General features: G+C 43.8%; 1 protein-coding gene across 5 annotated transcripts in view; it reads left to right on the top strand.

Moving 5' to 3' along the window:
* Nucleotides 1–24597, top strand: part of STIM1 (stromal interaction molecule 1) — a 181808-nt gene that overhangs the window by 62686 nt on the left and 94525 nt on the right. The gene's annotated exons all lie outside the window — the stretch shown is intronic.

Genomic DNA, 24597 nt, shown 5'->3' with positions numbered 1-24597 from the left:
TTAGAAATATAGACAAGCTTCCATATGAGGAGACGTTAAAAAGACTGGGACTGTTCAGGCTGGAAAACTGAGGAGGTACGTGATAGAGGTCTGTAAAAATCACGAGTGGTGTGGAGAAAGTGAATAAGGAAGTGTTATTTACCCCTTCACATAACACAAGAAGCAGAGGTCACCCAATGAAATTAATGGGTAGCACATTTAAAACAAACAAAAGAAAGTTCATCTTCACGCAGTGTGCAGTCAGCCTGTGGAACTCATTGTCAGGGGGTGTTGTGAAGGTGAAAACCATAACTGTGTTCAAAAAATAATTAAATAAGTCCATGCAGGATAGGTCCATCAGTGGCTGTTAGCCAGGATGGTCAGAGATATAACCCCGTGCCTAGGGTGTCGCTATACCTCTGACTACGAGAAGCTGGGACTAGACGATAGGGGATGTCTCACTCGATAAATTGCCCTGTTCTTTTCGCTTATGTTCTTAAATATGCACTCAGTCAAACTTTGATTCTGCATGCAGACTTACTACATTGCTGCTAGTTCGCTTGCATAACCTTGCTGATTGGCTGAAATCTGCTGTCACTCATAGCTGTGGAGGGGTAATTGAATAAAGGGAAAAAGTATGACACTAATTTTTCACCTTTTATATAAGCCCTTTCTCCTCTTGAGAGATGGATAATAATCCCTTCACCGGAGAAACTCTCAGAAGTTATGTATTCTAAACAGGTTTCTAAGGGCATTTCCATAGGAAGTAAATTCTTAGGCAAATTGCTCTCACTATATGCCTCAGCGTACCCTATTTGTGAGAGGAGATGTTTAATTACTTACTTCCAGAGATGACTGTGAAAATTGCCTGTTTAGAGCACTTTGAAATTTGTCAAGGGAAGGAATATTGTATAATAAGAAAGTCGGTAGTAAGGAACCTCACAAAGGAATGATGAGGAGTTGTCACTGAATAACGATATCTGAGAAATTGCTCTTGAAAAGCTGAAGGGAATCCCATAAACATATGTATGCTTGATAAAATATTTTATATACAACATTTAAATTCCATGTATACTTATTATATGAATGCACATACTCAAATACAGAATTTTAACTGCAAATGATCACTTCTAACCATATGAACCGTCTGCCAGAATTACCCTAGCTGTAGGGAAAATAAAAATGTTTAGTTTATTGCATTTAACTACTGTCCTGTGCTTCAGTATAAAAATTTAACCCCCTTTGTAGAACAGCATAAATGGGAATAATTTAGTGCAGAAACAGATCATAGAATCACAGAATATCAGGGTTGGAAGGGACCTCAGGAGGTCATCTAGTCCAACCCCCTGCTCAAAGCAGGACCGATCCCCAATTAAATCATCCCAGCCAGGGCTTTGTCAAGCCTGACCTTAAAAACTTCTAAGGAAGGAGATTCTACCACCTCCCTAGGTAACGCATTCCAGTGTTTCACCAACCTCCTAGTGAAAAAGTTTTTCCTAATATCCAACCTGTGCAGAAAATGTAAAGTAGGAGACGACCTCTTGAATCTCAGTTGTACTGTTGTAATGTCAAGTAGTCCACAACCCTGTGGTGTGGCTGTACGCTTTGAAGCAGATGCACTGACTGTGCTTTGCCAAGCACATGGTCTGCATTTTCATGGATGTTTAAAGAAGAAAGTACATGAAAGAGAGAGAGAGAATGAATGAATGTATTGTCATTCCTAAAAATCTTGTGCACTGTAGTTTGCCCTATGAGACTTCACACCTTAAATTTTAATTGCAAATATATAACCAGTCATGCTGAAAATACTTTAGGAATGGAATTTGATTCCGTGATACTGAGAGGTGGTGGATGATTTGGGATGGAGGCCCTAAAGGAAAATTCCATATCTGATGACAATACATTGTCTTCGTAGACTTGTATTGAAGTGAGCTCACAGCAACAAAAGTTGCCAGGCAACTTAAATGAAAGATTGAGTCAGAGGAGCGCAGCAGATGTGAGAAGGGTCTGCAAAAAATCTGACTGATACCCTGAAAAATGGTGGCAGGTCTAGAAAAGATGACCTTGCCATATATGTGATGTAAAGCAGCAGCCTTTTTGGAAAACACATTCACTGTGATAGTTCCCCATACTGTTAAGTTGGTTTGTCTGAGTTTATTAGGAAAAATTGAAAGTTTTTCTGTGTTTTTTGGTTCAAAATCTTTTTTTCTCTATGGTTCTGAAGCTATAGTCTCTGGACCACTCGTGGCCTGAAGAATTGTTACAGGGGGTCCATAGAAGGACACGCTTTGGGAACCACCAGTAGGGGATTGGGATGGGAGGGGTGAGAGAATCTGTTTCTTAAAAAAAAAAAAAAAAAAAAAAAAAAATGACTCACAGGATGAGAAGTTGGAGTCACTGTGTCTTGCGTGTGTGAATGGACATGCCCAGGCACTCGCAGTTCATAGAATCACTCATAAATATGAGACTGCTGGCTTTGATTTTTAGGCGCATTGCACTATTGACTGTAAACAAAGGCCCACCTTAATACATACACGACTGTGAGTGAACTTAGCAAACTAAGGAAGTTGGTGAGCCAAACATACATTCCTCTTCCTGGCCACGTTCTATGAATAGTAAGATTTGTAGAGGGGAGAGAAAATATCTCACTAATCTAAAAATGATTATCCTGCTTTATTAGCAAGACAAGGTGGGTGAGGTAATAATCTTTTATTAGACCAACTTGTGTTAGTGAGGGAGACAAGCTTTCTATCTTACACAGAGGTCTTCTTTAGGTCTGGGAAATGTACTGTTAGGGTATATCTACACTGAAATTAAAAATACCTGGCTGGCCCATGCCAACTGACACAGGCTCATGGGGCTTGGGCTAAAGAGCTGTTTAATTCTGGTGTAGACATTTGGGCTTTGTGCCGGAGCCCTAGCTCTAGGACCCTGTGAGGTGGAGGGGTCCCAGAGCTTGGGCTGCAGCCAGAGCCCAAACATCTGCATTGCAATTGAACAGCCCCTTAGCCAAAGCCCCACGAGCCCGAGTCAGCTTGGACTAGCTGCGGGTGTCTAACTGCATTGTAGACATACCCAGAATGTCCCGTCTGAGTGCACTTCCGAGACCTGAAGCTCGTCTCTCTCACCAACAGAAGTCAGTCCAATGAAAGATATGACCTCACCCGCCTTCTGTCTCTGATATCCTGTGACTAACAAAGCTACAATAACATCTGCAGATCCTGCTTTATCATATTCTTGTGTGCGTGCACACACTCCCTTCTGCCTAACTGGTCACAGCCCATTGGCTGAGCCAGTATAGAGCTGTTCAGTCAAGCACAGAAGGAAAGAATTTTTCCTGTCAGTATGCTGTACAAGAATTAGAGCAAAGTGTCACTCACTAATGACTTAATGACTCCCCCTGAAAACTTTTGGCCTCTCTGTGCTTATTCCTGTATTTGGCAAGCTATTCACTGAGCTTAATAGTTATTTTCTTATTCCCCTGTAGAAAGACAGTGTGCCTGTATGTGGCTACTTCTGGATAATGACATCTTCACTGATAATGTGTGTGGTAGAGACTTCATCACCTGAGCAGCATGATTGTTCAAACCTTTAATGGGCTGAGCTAGGTTAGGATTAGAGTGGGATGGATTCTGTCTTGTACTGTCTGAAAAAATACACATTACTCAGTGGTCAATCAGGAATGAAGACCAAATTCAAGTTTTACTAATGGAAGAGGATTGATCTTGCCCTCATGTAGTCCCAGACTTAGTGGACTCTTGAGAGAATCAAGCTGTCTTTCCCACACAATGGTGTAAATCAGGAATAATTCCATAAAGTCAAGTGTCAGAGTAACAGCCGTGTTAGTCTGTATTCGCAAAAAGAAAAGGAGTCCTTGTGGCACCTTAGAGACTAACCAATTTATTTGAGCATAAGCTTTCGTGAGCTACAGCTCACTTCAGCGGAGCATACTGTGGAAAGTGTAGAAGATCTTTTTATACACACAAAGCATGAAAAAATACCTCCCCCTACCCCACTCTCCTGCTGATAATAGCTTATCTAAAGTGATCACTCTCCTTACAATGTGTATGATAATCAAGGTGGGCCATTTGCAGCACAAATTCAGGTTTTCTCTCCCCCCCTCCCCCCACACACAAACACAAACCCACTCTCCTGTTGGTAATAGCTTATCTAAAGTGACCACTCTCCTTACAATGTGTATGATAATCAAGGTGGGCCATTTCCAGCACAAATCCAGGGGTTAACAAGAACGTCTTTGGGGGGGGGGGGAGGGTAGGAAAAAACAAGAGGCAATAGGTTACTTTGCATAAATCACTTTAGATAAGCTATTACCAACAGGAGAGCGGGTTTGTGTGGGGGGGGGACCTGAATTTATGCTGGAAATGGCCCAACTTGATTATCATACACATTGTAAGGAGAGTGATCACTTTAGATAAGCTATTACCAGCAGGAGAGTGAGGTGGGGGGAGGTATTTTTTCATGCTTTGTGTGTATAAAAAGATCTTCTACACTTTCCACAGTATGCATCCGCTGAAGTGAGCTGTAGCTCACGAAAGCTTATGCTCAAATAAATTGGTTAGTCTCTAAGGTGCCACAAGTATTCCTTTTCTTTTTGATAAAGTCAAGTGGACTCTCACGAGTATAAAACTAGTGTAAATGAGAGGGGAATCAGGGCCAGAGCTTCCAGATGTTGGCTGTGGTCCCCCAGCTCCATGAATGCTACTGTTCCTGCACAGATAGAGTTTGAGTCACAAATCTAAGGCTATGTCTACACTACAGCATATGCTGACATAATTTATCACTCGGGGGGTGAATAAATCACATATATAAATTACACCAGCATAAGCGCTCGTGTGCACAGCGCTATGTCGGGAGAGCTTCTCCTGCCAACATAGCTTCTGCTGCTCATGGAGGTGGGTTTTTTATGCCGACAGAAGAGCTTTCTCCCATCAGCCTCGAGCGTCTTCACCTCTCCCGTCAACAAAGTTAATCCACCTCCACGAGAGGCAGTAGCTATGTCGGTGGGAGAAGCTCTCCCGCCAACAAAGGCTGTCTACGTGGGGGGTTAGGTCAGTACGATGACGTTGCTCAGGGCTGTGGATTTTTCACACCCCCGAGTGATGTAGTTACACTGATACAGGTCTGTAGTGTAGACCAGACCTTAATTTACTCCTTTAGTATGTCTTTCTGTCATCCCGATTACCCCTTCAATCTAGGCTCAATATCCAAATACATGAGTTTATCTCTAGCTACATTTGACCTTTCTTCAAAACTCCAGTTTATTTAATCTCCAAGGAAACAAACAGGTTTGCTTGTTTTATGGCAATAAATTGCTTAGGACGGATGCATCAATATAAATGAGCTTTGGAGCACAGGGCATTGAATGCAGTAGCCCAGGACCAAAGGTACCATATGATAGCTTTTGATGAAGTACTAGAAAACTTCCCTGGATATTGCACCTTTATTGTGGGGTGAAGTCTGGTGTGTTCCAATGGCTTTGAGAGCTTATGTTGGTGGGGGTTTTAACTCCTGGAAGGGCCACCCAAGCTGGACAGGTCAGAGGATAGGGACCAGATGAAAAGCAGTCCGCTCATCTCCCAGGTTGAGGTTGAGCAATAGGCCAACAAACTGTTCTCGTTTTACAAAAAACAAGAAAAACACCACACCAAGATAGCCTATTCTAGCAAATAGCAGGATAGACAGGGATGGCAGAGCTTTGTTTGTGCCCTTAGCAACGTCTGACAGTGAGGGAAGCAAAGACAAGATGGATGCGGTTAATATTTTTTATTGGACCAACTTGTATTGGTGAGAGAAACAAGCTTTCAAGCCACACAGAGCTCTTCTTTAGGATTCAGATGTGCTACGGGGCAGTACTCTAAGCCGGAGCTATTTTTAGAGTCAAGCTGAAGTGTGAACCCTAATAATAGTTTTTATTCTTGTAGAATGCAGAGCAGAGTACAGCAAGACCTTTCTGGGCACTCGGATACTATGGTGATGGGTGCCAGTGAAAGATCCAAGTTAATCCTCTGCCTCCTCCCCCCAAAACTACTTACTATTTTCTTCTTCTGTTCTTGCTGCTCCCCGGTGAGAATGCACAGTTCCTCACGGCCTACTGCCGCTCTGTTCCTGACAATGTGATTGCAGATGCACTCCCTTCACACTCTTGTTTCCATTACATTCCAAGCCACTTTCATTGCTGTGGTCTCCACTGCTAATTTCCTCCCTTTGAAGTGAGGAAAAAATGTTCAGATCTTTAATTATAACACAAGTTACTTCTTTTGGTTGAATTTAATGGAGCTTTGTTACAGGCAAATCTTTTGTTACTAACCTTATTAGTTTGAGGAAATGCAAATATTAATATCTTTGAAACCCTGTGGAAGCCAGTCTAGCTAGCAGTGATTTTTACGCCGTGTGGGGGGAGGGGAGAGGGAGGACTACTGCTTTAGTTTAGCAACCGAAACACGTTTCATTCTGACATCTGGGGCTATGTCTACACTACACCGCTTGTAGAGACATGGCTGTGTTGCTACAGCCGTGTCGCTAAGTCATGCAGTCAGCTCTCCTGCTGACAAAAAACTTTCCACCCCCAATGAGCGGTGTTTGTGTTGTTGGCACTGGTGCTTGTCGTGGCAAAACTTTTGTATTTCGGGGGGGTTAACACTTCTGAAAGACAAAAGTTTTGTCATTCAATTGTCAGTGTAGACATAGCCTAAGTCCTCTAGCATTTTGTAGTGGCTTTGCTGGGACTTGCGACACTGTCAGTTATCTGATCTTTCCTATCTGCTGTTGTCTGGATTATTGAGCTTTCCAAGTTTTCCATAATATTAGGGGATGATTACGAGACTTACTAACAACTTTACCTCCTTGAGTAAAGGTAGCAAGGTCAAGTGAATCTAATAACTTTATCTGGCTCCTTCTGCTCTTAAAGAGCATTGGTTGAAGAGGCATTTGTACTGACTAGAGGCCTTTTTAAAATTGTAATTTAAAACAGCCCAGAAGCACTGAGTTCAGTTCCTTCCAACAGAAAAGGGAGAGGGAGGGGGGTATCATCAGTTTGTCAGTCCAAGTACCCAAGTTATTATGAACTATGCACAGCTCCAATTATTCAGACTTACAGGGTTTCCATTCTCTCATACACAGGATGTTAAAATTTCACTAACTGCTCTGCTTGTGTGCTTCTTTACTTTGTCGCCTTCGCAAACAATGTTTTAGCTACTAAGAGTGGGCAAAACTGTTTCCCCTTTCAGGATTTTTTTTAAAATGCAACTTTGCAATTTTGTGCCCACAGCCCAAAGTAAACATTATGCAATCCTTGGACCTGAACACATTTCATGTGAATTTAAAATAGATATAGATGTGAGCATATTGGATATACAGGTTTGAGACTCTCTAATGGACTGCAACTGCTGACTTGGCAGCATATCATCCCTTCTGGTGGAAAAGCCTGTAAGAGGAGTTTCCCCCATCACCAAGATGATGTGGGCAAAGTCTTCCTGGAAAAGTATGGGGAAGACCACCCCCCAGATCTTGTTACCCCTAATGTGATATGGCCGTGAAAAAAACTAATGCGGTCTTGGGATGCATCAGGAGAGGTATTTCCAGTAGGGATAAGGAGGTGTTAGTACCGTTATACAAGGCACTGGTGAGACCTCATCTGGAATACTGTGTGCAGTTCTGGTCTCCCATGTTTAAGAAGGATGAATTCAAACTGGAACAAGTACAGAGAAGGGCTACTAGGATGATCCAAGGAATGGAAAACTTGTCTTATGAAAGGAGACTCAAGGAGCTTCGCTTGTTTAGCCTAACTAAAAGAAGGTTGAGGGGAGATATGATTGCTCTCTATAAATATATCACAGGGATAAATACCGGAGAGGGAGAGGAATTATTTAAGCTCAGTACCAATGTGGACACAAGAACAAATGGATATAAACTGGTCACCAGGAAATTTAGACTAGAAATTAGATGAAGGTTTCTATCCGTCAGAGGAGTGAAGTTTGGAACAGCCTTCCAAGGGAAGCAGTGGGGGCAAAAGATCTATCTGGCTTTAAGATTAAACTCGATAAGTTTATGGAGGAGATGGTATGATGGGATAACATGATTTTGGTAAATAAATATTCATGGTAAATAGGCCCAATGGCCTGTGATGGGATATTAGATGGGGTGGGATCTGAGTTACCCAGGAAAGAATTTTCTGTAGTATCTGGCTGATGAATCTTGCCCATATGCTCAGGGTTTAGCTGATCGCCATATCTGGGGTCGGGAAGGAATTTTCCTCTAGGTCAGATTGGAAGAGGCCCTGGAGGTTTTTCGCCTTCCTCTGTAGCATGGGTCACGGGTCACTTGCTGGAGGATTCTCTGCTCCTTGAAGTCTTTAAACTACAATTTGAGGACTTCAATAGCACAGATATAGGTGTGAGGTTTTTTGCAGGAGTGGTGGGTGAAATTCTGTGACCTGGGTTGTGCAGGAGGTCAGACTAGACAATCATAATGGTCCCTTCTGACCTAAATATCTATGGAAAAAAAAAAAAAGATCTGGTGGATCCCTGTGAGGTCATGGCCCCCTGTGTAGGAGTCCTGAAATTTGGCTGGGAATTAAGAATCATGGAGAGGGCAGAAGCGAGACTGGTGCTGGAGGAAAATATCTCAAGGCAACAGTTATAAATGGTGATCTAAGTGGGTTTAGCAGTGAAAGGAAGAGGGAGATTGGGTGGTAACTGGAAATGTAGCTACTGGTCAAGAGTGTTTTTATTTTTGATGGAGATGTCAGCATACTGTTACTGAGAGGGAGATGGGCCAGAGAGAGCAAGAGGAGGAGATGAGAGGTGGGACAAGGGACGTGAGTAACTGGGAGGGGATCAAGCATGTGTCAGGGTTAGAGAAGAAAGCAATTGAGAAACCTCACTGTTGGTTAGAGTGAAGAATGAGGAAAGTGTGTTGCAAGAGATGTGGGGAAGGGAGGAGGGGGAGAGAAAGGAGAGGTGACAGTGGGTCTCTTTAAAAAAAAATCAACAAGTTCTTGGGTGAAGAAGCTTGGGGGATAGCTTTTAGGAGGGAGTCAAAGGAGAGCTTTGAATGTTTTGCCCTGTGTTTTGGATGAAAAAGCCGGCAGTTTTACAATGGTGTCACGCTACTGGCTCAGGAAGCCTCGACTTGGGAGGCAACCAGTCTGTTGGAAGGAAGTGGTTGGGTGGTTAGAATACTAGGAAAACAGATCATTAAGGGCTCAGTTCTGTAACCCCTTCCTCACCTAGGGTAACACTTACATGTGTAGTCCCATTGATGTCAGTGGAACACCTTAAATGATTAAATGATGTGCCACTCAACATGAGTAGGGGCTACAGAATCGGGCCCTGTGGGGTTTGTAGGCTTTCCTTTGGCTGGATAATGTTGAAAGATTTTGTTTACTGCTATTGTTAGCTGGAGTCGCCTGCAGTGGCGCTCTAGGCATCACTGCAACCTTTAAGCATAGGTCAGACAGTATGACCTTCTATCCCAGGGATCGGCAATCTTTGGCCTGCGGCCCGCCAGGGAAAGCCGCTGGCAGGCCAGGCCAGTTTGTTTACCTGCAGGGTCTGCAGGCTCGGCCATTCACAGCTCCCCCTGGCCACGGTCCCCAATCCCAGGCCAGTGGGGGCTGCGGGAAGCGGCGCAGGCCGAAGGATGTGCTGGCTGTCCTTTACGCAGCTCCCTTTGGCCTGGGACGGCGAACCGCGGCCAGTGGGAGCTGCGATCAGCCAAACCTGCAGACACTGCAGGTAAACAAACCGTCCCGGCCCGTCAGCAGCTTTCCCTGGCGTGCTGCGTGCTGAAGGTTGCCGATCCCTGTTCTACGCAATGGCCTGATTTCTGTTTGTACTTAGTTGTTTTACACCATTGTAATTCCATTAACTTCAGTTTACTCTTAATTTACACCAGTGTGAGGGAGATCAAAATGGAGCCCACTGTGTTGAATTTGAGAAGGAAGCTGTACAAATGTACTGGAGAATTCCTAGAGGGACGCTACAGAGCAGTTTATCCTGCAATAAAAAAACTTCTAGCACGGAGCCTCAGAGCCCACGTCAACTGACTTAAATAGCAGTGCACGTGTTTGGGCTCAACCTGGAGCCTGATCTCTCTCTAGGACCCACCCCACTTTCTTGGTTTCAGAGCCGAGGCTCCAGCCCAAGCTCTAACATCTGTGCTGCAACCTGTAGCCCCACAGCCCACGCCTGTGAGCCTGAGTGAGTGATACGGGCCAGCTGTGGCCATGCTGCATGTCTTTTATTTTAACGTAGGTGTATCATTAGGAGAGACTTTGTTTCACTCTTCTGATGGCTGGGAAATGGTTCTGATTATGGTGTGCAGCAGGGGAGTGAGGCTGCTAAAAAGAAAAGCTCTTTGGCCCAAAAAAGTGGCTGTTGCTCACGCTCAAGAGGCTAAGGGCATCTGCCTGGAAATAAAGTACTTGATTTATGTACAGTATTAATGTTTAAATGAAACCTGTCACCCCTTTTAATAAACAATCCTCAAACTCCTGCTGTTTCTACCTCACTAATGAATGTACTTCCAAGAAGATTAACAGAAAGAACAGGACAAATTTCTCACGAGTCTGGTACGGCCACTTCATACAAAAGTGAAACAATCTCTTGCAGCTTCTAATCTGATCTGGTTATTAAATTGCTGTTTCAGGTGAGGACCAAAAATGATTTGCAGTGTCTGGTGTAATGATGAGGTGGCAAATGGAAGAACCCCATTGTATTCCCTCCCATTCACAATACCCCAAACCATGCTGCTGTGGAGAAGATGGAAATTCAACATAATCTCACAAGAATGTGCTGCTCCAGTGGTGCAAGCAACATACCTGCTCAAATACCTTTCAAGAGTGGGTTGATTCTCCATGTCATGGTTATTTTAGTGAAAGTCATGGACAGGTTGCGGGTAATAAAAATAAATTCACAGGAGCTGTGACCTTTCTGTGACTTTTACTAAAAATAACGGGGGAGAGAGGGCTGGGGTGGGGAGAAGGAATGACAGCTGGAGCCTCATGTGGGGGACTGTCAGCCCCATCCCCACCGCCACAGGGGAGCACAGCTCCAGCCTCCACCGCAGCCATGTGGGGTGGGGGTGGGGGAGGATTTGTACAGCCCCCGCTGAAGCTGTGAGGGCTGGGGGGCACACAGCAGTGGCTCCAGCCAAAGGGACGGGGGGGTGGGGGTGGGCGCGCACTGCCCTGGCTGCAGCAGCAGAGGATGGAGTGGGGCAGGGGGATGTCTGGCACCAATCAAAGCTGCGTGGCTGGGAGGGGGAGCGTCCGGTCCTGCCACTGACAGCTGAAGCTGAAATCACGGGGGTCTGTGACCTCTATGACTAAATCTTACCCTTAGCCCTGATAAATCACTCAGTGAACTTCACATTGGAAATTAAGCAGTGAGAGTTCCTAGGGCTCTGGAGAGACAGGGAGAATGACTTCCGTGCTTTCAGTATCGCAGTCAATTGGGCTTTGGCTGTATGACTTTTATGTATGCGGAGGATCAATTCATTACTCTGTCACTTTCAAAATAGCTGTTTTGGCTCAGAAGACACTATTCCCTACTACAATACCATTAAAGGAAGGAACTTGTAGGAAAGAAATTGCAGGAATTTAAAAACAAATCAGTCATTGGGCTATGATTGCTTGGGGGATACAGAGCCTTTCACTTCTAGATCATTGGTCAGTGGTGATTTAGATGAGATTCTAACTACCATCTGACATTATCTTGGTTTATGTGGAATGATGTGGGGGCCTGTATAAATTCTAGGGCAAAGATGTCAGTGTCAACATAACCAGCACTGATTATCTTCCTTGCAGGTAGTTTTAGCAGACAGACCCTGACTAATGTAGGGCAGGGAGACTGAACACCCCTCAGAACGATCCCTCCAGGTTGAGGCACATCTACAGGGGTGTGTGGGAGAACCCTGCATTATCAGTTCCTGTTCTTTACATGTTCTGTGGGGCAAATGGAGAGCTTCTGTCCCCTGGCCCGTCCCTTTGACACATTTCAACAGTACTTAAAACACTTGAAGAAAAAGAAAACTTCGGTTGGTATGCCTGCAGTGCATCTTAATTGGGCAGTGCTCTCAGCACCTTGCCAGCTGCTGTGATCTACTGCCCGAGAGAATGTTCTTGTGCAGTGGCACTTTCCATTGGATGACTTCTGCAGTATGAAATTGGGCTCTAGTTACCACAGGGTGGGAAGGATTAGGGGAGAATTTTGTCTTGTATCTTTGGCAGTGGTCCTAATCCTGGTCGATTTCAGCATTTTAAGAACCTGATCTTAAAGAACCTGTCTTTGTTTTGGAGACTAAAAAGTAGAGACAGACACGTATGAAGAGAAACAGAGGGTCAGAAAAGTTGTTTTTTTTAAATTAAATAAACTTAACACCTAAGGCTGTTAGAGTCCACCCTTGTCCCAGACCTGAAGAAGAGCTCTGTGTGGCTTGAAAGCTTCTCTCTCACCAACAGAAGTTGGTCCAGTAAAAGATATTACCTCCCCCACCTTCCCTCTCTAGTATCCTGGGACTGAGAAGGCTGCAACTACACAGCATACAGAGTCTACTCTTGTAATATATGGAGCATCCTTACTTCTGGTAGTTGGTGGGTATTGAAAAAAGAAAAGGAGGATTTGTGGCACCTTAGAGACTAACAAATTTATTTGAGCATAAGGTTTCGTGAGCTACAGCTCACTTCATCGGATGCATGAAGATACTTAAGGCCTTGTGGATTGAGTCTATTGTAACTTGCCTCTAGATAACCCACTAAACTACCATTATTTAAAGGATTGTATTAACCTCAAAATTACTGAAAATCTACAGAAAGAAATGACAGGCACTGGGAATGACTGCTACATAATGAGAGGTGAAATCATTGGAGGCAGAAGCAGACCAAAGCAGACATAGTTCCCTTTGTGACTCTCAGTTGGAAATTCTAAGAAGAATTCTGTGAGAGTTGCTTTCTGACAGAGGTCATTATCCCCAGGGTGAGTTTCTGGTGGGGTAATAAAGTTTATAATACTTATCTTTCATGTTTGTTCTTCTAAAGTGTTTATCCTTCTTCACATAATCTCGGAGACAAGATTGCCCTCTCCCAACATTTAATGAAGTGTTTTTATATGTGGATAAGTATTTCAAGCTCAGACAGTCTTAACTAATTCTGAAGCCTCAGTGAGCTGCTCTTAGTTTATAGGTCATAAGCAGAACTTTCCAATGAATTCCCTTGTCCCATCATATAGACACATCTAGTTATGGATCCAGTTCCGCCACCCTTGCTCATGTTGTGTAGTTCTACATTCTGCCCATAGTCCCAACAGAATCAGTGAAACAACCTTTGTCTTCCTCCGGTGGTCAGCTGGCAGGTGTAATGTTACACTGTCTGAAAGCTGGCGATTACGTGGGTCTGGTTTTGCAGCTCTTCAGATACAGTTTCCCCTGACTCCTTGCTCCCAAGTTTAAATAAGTAATATGCTAAAATGCCTCATCCACAGTTCATTTGGGAAATTCATCCTCTAAAATTATAGATGGTGTGCGGGTGGGTGTGTCAGATCCCTTTTCGACAGCTTTTGAACATCAAATATGAAGTGACTAGTGGCTAATGGCTCTGCATGTAATATAGTATGCCCGGCTGTTTAGGGTAAAGTGGTAGTTTAATAGTTTCTGTTGTCAGTGGAAGTGCAGCATCATACTCATCGCTTCGTGAAGGATGTATTCTGTGGTAACTAGAGCTGGAGACTTAATACGAGGATTCCTAGATCAGTGGTTCTCAACCAGGGGTACGCAGAGGTCTTCCAGGGGGTACATCAACTCATCTAGATATTTGCCTAGTTTTACAACAGGCTACATAAAAAGCACTAACGAAGTCAGTACAAACTAAAATTTCATACAGACGACGACTTGTTTGTACTGCTCCATGTACTCTACGCTGAAATGTAAGTACAATATTTATATTCTAATTGATTTATTTTATAACTACACAGTAAAAATGAAAATAAGCAATTTTTCAGTAATAGCGTGATGTGACTTTTGTACTTTTATGTCTGATTTTATAAGCAAGTAGTTTTTAAGTGAAGTGTAACTTGGGGCTACCCAAGACAAATCAGACTCCTGAAAGGGATACAGTAGTCTGGAAAGGTTGAGAGCCACTGTCCTACGTTATTTTCCCAGCTCTCCCACTCATTGCTGTGTGACATGTTATATGTTACAAAGCCTCAGCTTTAAAATAGGAATGATCCCTCCCTCCCTACCTAACAAGGCTCTTTGAGGCTTTGTTAGTGTTCATAAATTGCTTTTAATCTCAGCTGAAAGGCCCTGAAGAAAAGCAGAGTATTATTACTTCTATGGGGGACTGCTGAGGAGAGAGGTTAAGCTGGTGCTGCCTTGCTCAATTTAGTAAAACTCTTTAAAAGTCCTATTCTCAAAGCTAAGTTTATTTTCTGGATGCAGTTCCAGTATTAATAAACTGAGTTACATAAATCACAATTCTTAAAAGTGAACTAAGCTGCCATCTAATCCTATCCCAATGGCTGCTTTGATTATAATATTAAGTGCTGTTGGAGGCAATCAACTGTAATGGTATTAAGGCAGCTTTTCAAATGTTATTAGAGATAATAGGAACTCATGGATGAAAATGAAGAGAACCTGCAATTTAACAACCATTAAAAAATATCCCCCTTGAAAGCAGGGAATAAATGAAAGGTCTGGAGCGAAATGTTTTGATGCCACCGACGGTTATCGTGAAAGCCAGCGCTCTTAGTGCAGCAGGCCCTAATGCCTAGCACAGAATCTGGAGCAGCTCTCTTGAGTACAGTACCTTTGGGGGACAATCTCAGGGCTATTGGAAACAGGACCTGAAGCTTCCTGAGCACTTCAGAGTGGAGAGAGAGGATGGCTTTGTGCTGTGGGACTTGTGGCATCTGGGTTCAGTTTCTGGATCTACTACAGATTCCTGCGTGATCCTGGGCAAATCATTTGCACTTTTTGAGCCCCCACTTCCCAACCAAGAAATGGAGATAATATATCCTTATCACAAAGCGGTTGTGATAAATTCAGTAATGACTGCAAGGTGACTTTATGCTACAGTGATTGAGGACCCTACAAGTACCTGCCTACAAACTACATTTCCTAAATTCAGGTGGGTGTCTGGGCACCTTTCTCTAGCTTCTGGTGTATTCCAAACTTTATCTGGGCCTATAGAGCCTCCAGTACTCAGTGCCCCAGCTATCAATGCACTTGTAATCTAGTGCAAATCTCATGCACATTTACTGGAGAGGACATGTGTCTGTGCTCCAAATGGCTAATGAAGTGGCCAATAAAATGTACAGTACTCTTTGACTTTCTTCTTCCTTCAAGGAGTAACACACTGCACAATCCCCTTCTTCCTTACAAAAAGAAAAGGAGTTGTGGCACCTTAGAGACTAACCAATTTATTTGAGCATAAGCATAAGCTTTCGTGAGCTACAGCTCACTTCATCGGATGCATCCGATGAAGTGAGCTGTAGCTCACGAAAGCTTATGCTTATGCTCAAATAAATTGGTTAGTCTCTAAGGTGCCACAAGTACTCCTTGTCTTTTTGCGAATACAGACTAACACGGCTGCTACTCTGAAACCTTCCCCCTTATGTCACTTGCTGCATTGAGCTAAGGATCACAGATCCATTAAAATAGATACTGTTTCAGCCTGTTTGCCACTTGCGAGTGTAACCCACACACCTTCTGGGTGTGGTGTTCTGTCCCCTCTAGTGGCACCGAGACCACTTAGAGATAAAATGAGTCTGCTCTACAGCCTTAGCTAAGAGCCAGTTGGCTTTTAGCTCATGTGGTAGACGTTCATGCACTAAGCTCCAGAGGCCCCAGGTTTGATCCCACCCGCTGACAACTCCAGGGTCTGTCGACATTACACAAGCAGACCCAGACCTGTCAGTCTCCAGCAGCAGGGAAATGCCCTGCCCCCTGAAGTTCCATCCTGTATTATCTGCCTCCCTGGCTCGCCCTGCCCTCCCTGCTCCAGAGCTTTTCTGGGGGAAGATCCAAACTTTTGTTTCAAAGTCCTGTTTAAATTTGGCTCAGTAATGTGCCCATCCAACTCCCGGCTGCGTCCCAGGCTGCGTTTGCCTATCGGGGAGACTGTCCTGTCAGCTCTGCTTCCCCTTCTGTAGAGCCCTGCAGATCTGCAGATATCTGCTTTATATCCCACAGCCATGTTTGTGGATTGCTGCTCGGCTGTGGATGCAAAATTTTTATCCATTGAGGGCTCTACCCTTCTGTGGCATTTGTGGTGGCTGGTGTTCCTCCAGACTTCAGGGAGCGAGCTAGGCCAAGAAAGTCAAAGGCAAAAGGAAGGGCTCAGTCTCCTGCTTTCACATTCTTTGTAAGCTACGGGCAGTTCCCCCTCACAGCCCAGTCCAGGTGCATTTGCCTCAGCCTCCTCTTTTCTGGGCAGGAAAGAGAGGCAAGCAGGACGGGAAAGAACTGGCTTTGGGGCAAGCAGCTCCCCTCCTTCTCAATCTCTGTGAGAGGATAAAGCCAGAAAGCAGCAAACCGGGTGGAAGATTGAGTCTGAATCCCTAGAGCCGCACCAGCTGCCACACTTCTGACTGTGGAGCTCAGCTGTCTCTGCTCAGGCTGCAGCTCAAGGGAGAGTAATGGATGCAACACAGAGGTTGCCTACATCAGAAAGGGCAATAAGGGACTTTTGGGTCCAGCTTCTGCCACCTCTACAAACAGGCCTGTGCTACTCACATCCCAGGCAGAGGCCTCCAGAGGAAATGCAAGCCTGTCTGGCCCATGATAGCCTAATAATCGAAAGGGGTAAAACCACTGGGGAATCCATTCTTGAACCCCAATACTTTCCTTCCAGGACCCAGAAACCCCATTTTGGGAGAGAAGACAGTAAAGTCAACGTCTTTGAAGGCCGGGAGATCACTAATCTCTCAAAATATTTTTGGAGCAATGTCTGAGCCCAATTTCACTCCCTCCTCTGAGGCGGGATGGTAGAGACAAACTCTCAGAGAGGATATATATAAATAAAATCAGCATCCGGTTCCCTTGCTCAGCTTCATGGAGTGCAGCATGGCAGATTAACCCAGAAAAAAAACCAAGCCAAAGAGCTGTGCTGGTTCCTTGGGTTCATGTTCATCCAAAAAGAGGAAATATTTGAAAAAAACAGGAGTGCTTTCTCCTTAGGGGAGTGAGGCCAGCAGTCCAAATCAGTATTGTGGGATCAAATCACATATATAATAAAATAAATCAAAATCAAACAAAATGAAAAACCCACCCAGAGGATTGACCGTTTCAGCCAGAGCACTGTGTTGAGTGAAAATATGTTCGAGATCTGTGACTGCCTGAGACAAGCCATAGTTGTTTATGCCTCCTCATGCTTCCTGGGAAGATATCATAATAGAGGAACGGCAATTTCTTGCCACGCTTAAAAGACTAGCAAAATGTTGAGCTGTCATCGCTTCTGGCATTAAAGTCTGAGTCCTCAACTGCTGCTGTGGGTTACCACGCCCTAGCTATTGGGCTGTTGTCCCTGGCTACCGCTGTGGATCACCACGCCCAAAGTACAGATCATAGTTCCTAGATACTGCTGCAGTTTGCCATGCCTTGCTGCCACAACCACTTCCACCTCTTGCTTCGGCAGCTGGCCATAGAGTGATGAGAGGGAGAGCAGCCCAAATGTGGAAGAACAAGCAGGCAGGAAGGGGCTCTTGGCTCCCCATATACTTCTTTGTAACCTTGGTGGCCTCCATTTTGTAAGGCTGTAAGGTTCCTCAGCATGAACCAGTCCAGATTCAACTTGGTATTGCTATCAAAGGTAAACATGGCTATTGTCCCTAGGGGCCAAGGTCTCACTGTTTCTAATGGGATGGTATTTTACTTGAAGGAGTGGCTACTGCACTATCTATAGACAGCTAAGTCTGGGCAGTGTTACCTCTGGGCCTGAAAGCTCTCAGGTGGCATCAGATCACCACCACCAAAAATAAAGTACAATTCTGAAGGGTCATTTTGACCCTCTATCTAGCACCAGTACCTAGCCAGCAGTTCACTGTCAGAATCCTCTGCCTTCTGTCTTCCTTCGCTTGCAGGACAGGAAGGATCTCTGAGATGATCACTTGGACATTCTTCTCCTTCAGCACCCCTCTGAGTTCCCTGAAGTCATCTATAATCTGTGAGCTATCCCACAATGTAGTGTCATTATGCCAATATGTACCGTGACCATGGCCTGTTGACTTCAGAAACCTGTCTAATCATAGAGTGATGTCTCATGTTTTAGCTTTGAGAAGAAAACACACCGTCCTGCTGTCTGCCTGTCCCTTGCAGAACATTCATCCATTCTTCTTAGTACAGAACCCTCAACAAGAATCATCTGTCTTCCTTGGATGGTTGAAGCTTGATTTTTTTCTTACGGGTTGTGCTGAGTAGCCATCCACAGGTGTGTCCCCCACACCTCTCCATACCATTTGACCAGCTGGATCTTCAGAGATATCTTCCACAGTTTCCACACGGCGGACCTGACATTGATTGGAAACTTTTAGCTGCATGGAATTACTCCTAGTCCTCTTCTCTTTGATGGCCACAAGCTGTTCATCCTCATCTGCCTCCAGCTGTGTAGAATGCTGCCTTATCTTCTTGTCTCTGATGGCTATGAATTACCAAGTGTGACATTCTGTACCTTGGGGGAGCACCCTGTAACCCCCATGTTGCTCATTTATATATAATTGTGATTGCATATAAAGCCGGCTGTGTGAGTTATCATGGGAAAGGTTATGATCTGCTGAAAGTCATTTTTCTATCCATATATGAATATCATTAATGCATATGAAGGTATGAGAATTGTGTGGTATGGTTGTCACTAAAACGTGCTGTAAGTTGGGGAATCAGCCAGATATTAGCTCCCCAGAGGCAACAGCAAGGAAAGTAACCAATGCCCGGGCAGGGTGTCAGACAACCCATCAACAGCCATTGTCCAGCAGGGGAGCTACAATTTAATGACTCACCTGCATGAGGCCACATCAGAGGAATTGCTCAACCTTGCCTGGAGACTAAGTAATGCCCCCAGACATGTCCGGACTTGTGTGTTCCCTAAGCACATAGGACTGAGGGTATAAAACAGAACAGAGCAGGCCCATGCTTCACCTTTCTCCAGCCCCCACCCATGCTGCAAGCAACAAGGACACTGAGAAGATTTATGCAGAGGAGACTGGCCCAGATTTCAAGGGTGAAATCTGTGTAGTACGAACTGCAATATCCAGTGGCTTGAAAAAAACTGCTTAATCTAGATGTTGCCCAAACTAATAGGATTGAGAGTTTAGACTGCATGCTTATATTTTATTTTATTTTGGTAACTAACTTTTTGCCTATCACTTAATATCACTTAAAATCTATCTTTTGTAGTCAATACATTTGTTTGGCTGTTTGTCTTTACCAGTGATTTTGCCTGAAGCATGTGGCAAATATGCTCAGGTTTGCAAAGGCAGGTGTATATATACTTTTCATTGATGAAGTGGTGAACCAATTAATAAATCTGCACTTCCCACCTTGAGCAGTGCAAGACGGTATATTCCTGAGGTACAAGGCTGGGAGCTGGGGGAATTTGGCTCTGCTGCCGTTGCTCTGGGAGCATTCATGCAGTATAGCTGGGTGTGGGGCTCCACATGCTGTTGTGCTGAGTGATCATAGCACCTGGAGGGGTTTGCTGCTGGTCACTAGCAAGGCATTGTGAGAGACAGCCCAGGCTGGAAAGAGTTCGGGGGGCACAGTGTTCCCACAGTCTCAGTCTGCACCCTGGGGAATCCCGTCACACTAAGTATCTCTTATTTCATCTCTTTCTCATTCCTGGATGGCCAGTTTCTTTCCTGAATCTGGGGTAGTGATGCTTCCTGAGGCTGGTTATCCAAGAACTCTTCAGCCTTTCTGGTGGTCTGTAACATCTGTACTTTTGTCCTTCCAATCTAAGACTCCTAAGCAAAAAGGTCAAGTCTCTGTACTATAATGTTCTCAATATGGTCAAGAAAAAGGAAGTTTTGTAGAAACCCTGACATTAAATGCTTCCTTAGGTTAACTACCCGGATTCCAACCCCACAATGTTTGGAACCTCATTCTGCTCCTTACTCACTACCTTTAGTATCGTTACACTTTCTATCCATTAAAGCAGACTTCCTGAGAACCACTATCACCAATCGGATGAGTTTATGAAGTTGCAGAGTAACAGCCGTGTTAGTCTGTATTTGCAAAAAGAAAAGGAGTACTTGTGGCACCTTAGAGACTAACCAATTTATTTGAGCATAAGCTTTCGTGAGCTACAGCTCACTTCATCGGATGAAGTGAGCTGTAGCTCACGAAAGCTTATGCTCAAATAAATTGGTTAGTCTCTAAGGTGCCACAAGTACTCCTTTTCTTTTTATGAAGTTGGGAGCTTTCTCTGAGGAGACCTGTTCAGACATGCAGTCCTCACATCTGTTATAGCACTCACTTGCAAAGTAAATTCAATAAATGTTCTTTTTCTGTCAAGCATCAAAGTCTAATCGTAGGAGCACTGATAACTTCAGGGCAGAGAAGTCATGTCTCCTGTATTGAGACCAGCTAGATGGCCATGTAGCCATCAATACATGAATTCACCAAATTCTACATACTGGTCATCTAATCACTAACCAATGCCATTTTTTGGCAGAAGTCTTTCCCATGCCTCATTGTCCAGGATATATAATCTACCTCATTTTGGTTGTCCATAATTAAAGGATGATCCAGCTTCCCACCCTGGAGGCACATTCCTGTGAAAATTCCAATGTTAAGGCTCTGTGGACCCTAGCTCCATGTAGAACAGAAAAAACAAATCTGTGTTTTGCCTGAAAATTTCCTTTCCTTGAGTAATAAGGTCCATAGATCTGGCCCATCTTGGAGACAAATGGATCATCCAGAATAGAGAGAGAAGTTGATACCCAAATATTCAGGTTTATTTTGTTAGGGAGACGTGTCCCTGTGCTCTGCATTAGGAGAAATTGTTGTGATTTCACTTCAAAGTATAGTTAACACAATCTGTAATTTAGGAAAGTAGAATGGAATCATACTGGCCTGGACATTGTCTTGATTAAAGGGAACTTCAGGGGGTGGGGCACTCCCTTGTTGCTAATGACTGGCAGATCTGGTTCTGCCTCCAAGTTGTAAGTAGGCTGAAGTACCCCTTGTAACAGATCTGTAGACCGTATTACTCAAAGAAAGGAAACTTGTAGATAAGCATGAATAAATTTTCCTATTCTGATGTCATACCATGTGTGACCAAAGCAAACATTGTCAGCTAATACCTTGTCTACCCTAGGAGGCTTTTGCTGGTATAGTTGTACTAATATAGTTGTGCTGACAAAATCCTTTAAGGTGGATGCACTTAACTGGTATAAAACGGCTTATAGTAGGGTTTTTATCAGTGTGACTATCTTGGTAAAAATCACACCATTAATTGACAGAGCTATGTTGGTAAATTTCTAAGTGTAGATCACACCTAAATTTCAGGGAAACTACATTTACATCTGAAGCCTACCTGTGAACATCTTTTTTTTATTAAGTTAAATTCCTTGGGGCATTTTCTGTTCCCAGAGTGTGGTCAGTATTCAGGATTCCCTGTTCCAGAAGGGACTGGCAGAGCCCACAGCACTGGGAAATCAAGAAAAATAGACCGGTATTCCATATTTAGACACTACTGGTATCTCAGAGTATAAATGAGACTGGATACTTAACCGTGATAATTGTAGCTTATGTGCGCAGGGCTGAGCTGGTTACCTAATTTGGGAAGCCATTTTCTCATGGTATATTGACGGGGATTTTTATTTTTTCTCTGCAGCACTGAGTTAGGAGAGGGGGTCATCCGTTAGGATCTGCTGGGCATATCTCCCATCGCCTGATTTCCTGTGATTGCAGAGGTTGGGTCATGGGAGATGGAAACTGGTGCTTTCCGTCTTCTGTTCTATGTTTATATTACACACTAAGATACCGGAATTAGATCAGTATCAGTTTGAAAAGTCCTGTTCCAGCACTAGTGCCATAACTACAGCCAGGATTTTAAATGTGCCATCCCTGTGTAAAAATACATACACTTGTCAGGCTTTCAAACACAACAGTGATGAACACAATATAAAACTTGGACTCGTAGGTTGATACTCGGTGAGACGCTGAAAGCGTAATTGGAGAACCCACCTCTAGGTGCTTTTGAGAGAATGTCATATGCAAAGTATGAAATTGGAGAACATACATTTATTTATTGTAGATAAACATTAAAATGAAACTCTGGATCCTCTGCTCTTGTAACTGATATTGAAAAAAGTTTGTGGTCCTTCATCTCTTGGTTGCTAAGCTTCAAGGTAATATCATCCTGTTTATAAGGCTGGTATCAAACCACGTCTGGGGAGTCTGCAGATACAAGCCAACATCTAACAGAGATCAGAGGTTAAAGGTACGCCCACAAGGAAAACTACTGCTCCCGTGCATGGTAGTGCAGCTGTATTTTCTCACTGATGAATATTTTGGGATGAGTGACATTTATGGCTGTAGTTGCATTAGGTTCAGAAACTTTGGCAGCTGTATTTCCTGTAAATTACAAGTGACCATTCAATGCTATGTGACCCTGCCATCTGTCTTTATCTGATAGAGACACCTTTATTTCCAGTAAACTGTTAGTGATCATATGGTGCTGTATCATGACTCATATACTCAATAATAACTTACAGAGGCACCTGTAGTCTGAAAAAAGTGCAAGTGCTCTTACATCTCTCTGACTCGCCCATCCTATTTTATTTTCCATGCTCACTTACAAGTGCACTCACTTGTGTTTCTTGCCTGTCTCACTATGGCATTTGATCAGCTAAGACACGACCTGCAGTACCAAATGCTGTCATGCCAGGCATTGGGGCACCTGTAGCAGCTGAAGGAATTGCAGTCAGTGTTCGCTTGGAGAAATTACATGCACCTGTTACTTTATTTATGTTTTAAACAGTCTGGAGAGAGAGGAGTGGGAAGTCTGTCTAGCTTGGTATCCTGCCTTCTTGACAGTGGCTGGTGCCAGATGCTTCAGAGGGAATGAACAGAACAGGGCAATGATCGAGTGATCCATCCCCTGTCATCCAGTTCCAGCTTCTGGCAGTCAGAGGTTTAGGGACACTGGCATCATGGGGTTGCATCCCTAATCATCTTGGTTTATAGCCATTGAGGGACCTATCCTCCAGAAACTTACATAATTCTTTTTTGAACCTAGTTAGACTTTTGCCCTTCACACCATTCTCTGGCAATGAGTTCCACAGGTTGACTGTGCATTATGTGAAGCAGTACTTCTTATGTCTTCTCTTTTCTAAGCTAAACAGTCCCAGTCTTTTTAATATGGAAGCTGTTTTGTAACTTTTCCTGGCTGGTGTTAGCTGTATGCGGCTAGAGATCTGTGCTGGTAGCAGAGGGCTTCTAGGGTGGATCTGTCATGAAGATTGCATCAGCCAAGGTATCTGTGAAAGCTAAAGGGGGCAAGTAAAACTAATAATGAAACATTTAAAAACAATTAGTGTGAATTCAGTGCTGGCAAAAGATTTCAGATTGACAGACCAAGAGACATACATCTCACTTCAGTCCACACTTAGGCCCTGATCCAGCCGATCATTTAGTTAAACATGTACTTAACTTTTTAAGCATATGAGTAGTTTCATTTCATCTGGGTTTTTAGATCTCAAGTTGATAGATGCCTTTTAAATGCCAGTTTAGCCTCAGAAAAGATACGGTATGTATGGCAGCAGTGCCAGATCCCTCTGGTGCCAGCATGCCTGTTTTGTTTTGGAAGGACCACCATGAAGTCAGAGGGGGAGTCGATCTGCAAGGCCCTTTGGGGTATGTCTACGCTGCAGTTAGACACCGGTGGCTGCCCCAGGCCAGCTGATTCGGGGTCGGGCTAAGGGGCTCTGGGATCCTCCCACCCCGCAAGGGCCTCTCCGTCTACTCTGCAATTAAATGGCTTCTTAGCCTGAGTCAGCTGGCACAGGCCAGCCGTGGGTTTTTAGACATGCCCATTGTTCCTTAGCCATTCTGCTAAGACTCAATAGGAATGCCAATTCTAGTGATGGGTTTTGTGATGTGCACACCAGTCCAATGGGAACTGGACTAAGACCCGCCAAACTCATTTCATGTAGTCCTCAGAACTGCCATCAGATGGTAAAAAGTTTCAGTCAATAGCAACCTGGAATGAATGCTGTCTTAGGTACCTGCTAGGTGAAAGGCTCTTTGTGCCATCAACAAATTCCTACCCAAAAGCCTCTAAAATTTCCTTTAAGCATGACACCTGTGTTTTTGAATCAGCATTCTCTACTTATTAAGTATGAGGCACAATTTATGGTGTTGGTTTATAAATATAAAACTCTAAATGGCCCATCACATATTTAATGGAAATACCGTCTTTTTATTGAATAATTATATGTATAAAACAAAATGAATAAAATAAATTTAACTAAACCCACAAAATGTCCTGTGTCTAAGCACTACTGTAATATACATAATAATGTCTTAATGACACAAAATAAACCTATATGGCAAATAAATCCCACTAAATACAAACTAAAAAACAACCCAGGAATCCTTCCCCCA

The sequence above is a fragment of the Chelonia mydas genome, chromosome 1 (assembly GCF_015237465.2).
Source record: "Chelonia mydas isolate rCheMyd1 chromosome 1, rCheMyd1.pri.v2, whole genome shotgun sequence".
NCBI lineage: Eukaryota > Metazoa > Chordata > Testudines > Cheloniidae > Chelonia > Chelonia mydas.
The sequence above is the reverse complement of the archived record's forward strand: the minus strand, read 5'-3'. Positions and strand labels throughout refer to the sequence as shown.